At 35.3% G+C, this 4,649-nt stretch overlaps 1 long non-coding RNA gene across 8 annotated transcripts; it reads left to right on the top strand.

Moving 5' to 3' along the window:
* Positions 1 to 1,700: 1,700 nt before the first annotated feature.
* Positions 1,701 to 4,392, top strand: LOC116166794. 8 transcript variants are annotated; one of them, XR_004144406.1, is made up of 7 exons: positions 1,701 to 2,298; positions 2,473 to 2,742; positions 2,787 to 2,955; positions 3,014 to 3,161; positions 3,232 to 3,329; positions 3,389 to 3,911; positions 3,963 to 4,392. It is a non-coding gene; the product is annotated as an uncharacterized LOC116166794 (long non-coding RNA). The 8 variants fall into 8 exon arrangements; XR_004144411.1 differs by having other exon boundaries at positions 1,701 to 2,742; positions 3,389 to 3,554; positions 3,626 to 3,911; XR_004144410.1 differs by having other exon boundaries at positions 1,701 to 2,742; positions 3,389 to 3,554; positions 3,611 to 3,911.
* Positions 4,393 to 4,649: the final 257 nt, after the last annotated feature.

Raw genomic sequence — 4,649 nt, 5'->3', positions numbered from 1 at the left:
GGAAGTAGATAGTAACTTCGTTATTTTGCATTTTTGGATTCTACGTGAAATTTCAGTTCTTTTGATACCCATATGTCATATCTGCCATTTATGGTTTTTAAGTTATTTTGACTTTAAGAAAAAAAAATGGCGGATGCAGATGGTAACTTGATAATTGATTACTTGAAAAAGGTTATAGTCATGGCAACCCATTTTTATCAGTGCATAGAGAATGAATAGGGCTTTCTTTTACTGTACTTAAAACAAAGTTAAGTTGCGTACAACCGCACCTATGGAGATCCAAATTTAAGAAACTTCAAAGTCTATAAACTCAGTTTTTTTAAATGGAATCATCATGTTCTTAATATTGCATGAGATAGAGAATCGAAATTGGCATATTTTGATATTACATGTTCCTATAGCTATCTTTAACAGTTTATGATTTATTCCCATTTCATTGAATTGATGCCATTTTTTTGCATTTTCATTTTAGTAGTTGGCCGTGATTTTATAACAATCGAATTTTAAACAAATCAAGAAAAGGATTCTTTAATATCATTGATTCCAGTCTAAATAATTCATTAATAAATAAGTCATTTATTAAGGATATAGGACGGATAATTTTTGAGAAATCTAGACAGTCGTTCAACTGAATTTCTTAAACAACGTATAAGTCTGGAAATTAAGAGAGGTAATGCGATATCTGTTCTAGCAACAATTCCATACCAAAAATGTTTCAACGAAGTTTTTTATATTTTGCATTGAATTTATTTTGTTAATCTTGCATTTGCAATTCAATTCATTTTCTTAAATATTCTCTTGTAGAGCTTTGTATAACTTGTGCTTCAACGGTTTGTAGTGCATTAGGGGAACAAAATTTCAAAAATTCATACAATTTCGTTCTAGTTTTCGAATGAATGTACGGAAAGCACGCGCCGCGATTCTGCCCATTTCACCATAAATAACAATTAAATTCCAAAATAGGTGAAACCACTGCGAGCCATTTTTCGATTTTTGAAAAACTTATGTTAACCTATAACAGTGGGTGATGGATTAGTGTCACTAGATTTGTTTAAAATTCAATTGTTATAGAATCATGGCCGACTACTAAAAAAGAAAATCCTAAAAAAATAGTGTCAATTCAATAAAATGGGAATAAGTCAGAAACTGTTAAAGATAGCTATAGGAACATGTATTGTCAAAATATGCCCATTTCGATTCTCTATCTCATGGAATAGTAAGAACATGGTCATTCCATTAAAAAAAACTGAGTTTTTAGTCTTTGAAGTTTCATAAATTTGGATATCCATAGGGGCGGGCGTACGCAACTTAACTTTTTTTTAAGTGCACTAAAAGAAAGCCCTATTCATTCTCTATGCACTGATAAAAATAGGTTGCCATGACTACAACCGTTTGCAAGTAATCAATTATCAAGGTACCATCTGCATCCGCACATTTTTTTTCTTAAAGTCAAAATAACTTAAAAACCAGAAATGGTAGATATCGACATATGGGTATCAAAAGAAGTGAAATTTCACGTAGAATCCAAAAAAGCAATAAAAAATAGGGGTTGCCATCTAAAATAACGAAGTTACTATCTACTTCCGGTGTTTCCGGAAGTGCGGCCATTTTGAAAATATTTTACATCGATTCGGCCTTCAGAGTAACCCCTAAGTACAAATTTTCAAAAACCTACCTATTTTACTTTCCCAGAAACTTTTAACTAAAGCTCCCAAAAAAACACCCTGTAGTAGGTTGCCTACTATTCGGGCGTTGAAATCATAGGGTTATTGCCGTGCCTTTTGGCATGTGATTATTCTGGCTGGGGTTCATATTAAAAAAGGGGAGGTCACTTGCTTGATTCAGGCGACCCTGAGTATTTGTATGTGTGGTCAATTTGCGTTTTGATAAATATAAGCTGTGATATTTTGGTTGTGTGTACATCTACCATATTAATTCATTCCTTGGGACCCATGTTAATAGAATTGTTATGCATATCTAGACATAAATAATTATTGTCAGGCTGAATAAATCGGAACTAGTCAATTGTATGGTGACTTTTAATTGGCAGTATCTATCTGGGTGTAGGGTTATTGGAAGCCTGAGTTGTCGTCGGAATTTTAGTACCATCTACGGGCCAGCTCCCGTCAGATCCAGCAGCGGTGTGTATTTATTAGAGCTGGTGGCGCCCACATTTTTCCGGTATTTCTTGTGTATTTAGGTTCAAGCCAACGAGGGACCCGACCCGTCTCCACTGGGCTAGAGAGGGTGCGCTGCGGACAACTTCAATAAGCAAAGACGACAATCAGGGGAAAAGAGGTAGGGTGCTAGAGCTAGTGTTATTTGATTCTGGTTCGGCTCGTAGCCAGTTGGCGTTGCAAGACTGCTTTATATATCACATATGACAGATATAATTGACATATAATAGGCAAATGAAAAATAAAAGATTTTATACTTGGGCGTAAAAATTAAGTGTTGTTTTATTTGCGCTAGAGCTAGATCAGAAGAGCCGCCTGCACATCTTTGCTTTAGGAACAGCCATGGAATCCACAATAATATCTGAAGGGTTTCGTAAATCCTTACAAATGCATGTTTTCATTTATGGGAAGGTAATTGGTGATGGCGACAGCAGTGTTTATCGGAAATGAATAGCGAGTTGCCCATATGGACCAAGATTTCTGATCGAAAAAGTAGAATGTCGAAATCACTTGCTTAGGAATTATATAAATACTCTCAGATCTATCAAAGGACACTAATTTCCCTGTAAGTATAAGAAAGCAGGTAACCTCAAGTGAAGTTTTAAGTAGGTACAGATATGCTGTTACAAAGGCTATATCCTTTAGGAAGAAGGAAGCAAAACCTTTAACCGAAAAGCAGGAATTACTTCGGAAGGATATTGTAAATGGTCCAAATCATATTTTTGGAGAGCACACTGAGTGCGATAAATACTTCTGTAAGGAACGAACAAAACGAGAGGTACTTCAACAAATAATGGTGTATAATGTAACATACCAACCTGATTCTTTTTTTTAAGAAAAACTTTGTGCCCCATTTAAAACTGGGCGGATTGTACGATGCAATAATGAACATCAATCGTCGTCTAGCACAAAACGTTTCCAGTTTACTCCACCACACCAACGCTGACGAAACTTTTAACTCCATAGTGGCAAAACTGGTAGGAGGTAAGAGAGATGAAACATTGTGTAAAATAGCTGTCCTATCATTTAACACTAAAGGAGACTATCTTTGCAGAAATGAGGAGGCACTGTTCGGCGATAGTTATCAGCCTCTATATCTGCATAGATATGACAATGCCAAGATACGAGCCGCTATATGTAAAGCCTCTACACGTAAAAACTAACAAATTAGTCAAGTAGGTAATTATAATAAAAAAACACTGCTTTTGCAGATCGAATTTCAAAATCTGTTTGTCACCGTTGACGAACACTATGGTGCTGAATACGAAAAAGAAAAAAATACCGGATTTAGATTTGGAAGGCTACACGGAGAAAGTTAACCAACTATTAGAAGAACTAAATTGTGCCGATCGACTTTCCAACAAACCATAAAGCAAAGTAATTGTGAAAAATGGAAACTTGAGTATTCGGTAATACAGTGTGTAAGTTAAAAGGATGTACATCTACAGCCAAAACGGTTGCTGCACTCCTTTATTCAATATTCCATGGCACACCCGCCACCCAGTTTGGACTTCTTCATGAAGCTAAGGCAATTTCACTGTTTGAACAACAGTTTGAGAAAAAAGTCCAGAGCAGTGGTTTGATTATCCACGAAGAACTCTCAATTCTTGCGTGTTCTCCGGATGGGTTGGTGGATGATCATGTGGTAATTGAGATAAAAAGTTCGGAAAAAAGCGGAAAGTTGTTGCCAAGGAGGCATTCGAAGGTGAAAAAATAGATTTTTATATGACACAGGTTAGTAAATGGTGCCTCAAAAGGAACCATAATTATTTTTATCAAGTACAGGGACAACTGCACATTTCCAACCGCAAACTTTGTTATTTATCGTGTACACCGAAGGAGGCATACATGTTGAAGAAATTCAAAGGTAAAATGGCCATTTTCATAGAGATTAACTGTAATTTACACCTTTTACTTGTACGGATGATTCGTTTTGGACGAACAAAAGCGTAAACAAACTAACGGAGTTTTACCATAACGCTTTAGTTCCAGAGTGAGTAGATTCACGAAGAAGCCGAAATCAAGAAATTCGGGAAATGTGTTGTCATAGTTAATTTTAGGCAAAATATTCTATTTTAAAATATGTACTTACTTTGTTTAGAATGTGCTGGAGTAATTTATTGTTCATGAATCTACCTAGTACCTATGTATAGGTGCATTAAATTTAAAAATATGTGCAAAAAATGTAAGTAATGACCAACACAAATATATAATAGCGAATAATAAGCTGGTGTTAATGACGACGAACAAAGTCCAAGGAGATTAATTCCATTGCAGATAACAATGAATAGCCTAATCTCTAAGCTTTGTTAGAAAAATAAATAGGATTAATTCACAATTGCCAGTTTATGACAATTTCGCCGGCTGGCGTATGGCGTAATTTAAGTTGCCTAACTGTGCTTTCAATTTGTGAAATACTTCATGACGTCATCAAAACATTTTTTTTTACTTAATTTAAGGGATGAAAAAAAT

This window comes from Photinus pyralis, unplaced genomic scaffold, assembly GCF_008802855.1.
Source record: "Photinus pyralis isolate 1611_PpyrPB1 unplaced genomic scaffold, Ppyr1.3 Ppyr1.4_LG1, whole genome shotgun sequence".
In the NCBI taxonomy this organism is placed as follows: domain Eukaryota; kingdom Metazoa; phylum Arthropoda; class Insecta; order Coleoptera; family Lampyridae; genus Photinus; species Photinus pyralis.
The sequence above is the reverse complement of the archived record's forward strand: the minus strand, read 5'-3'. Positions and strand labels throughout refer to the sequence as shown.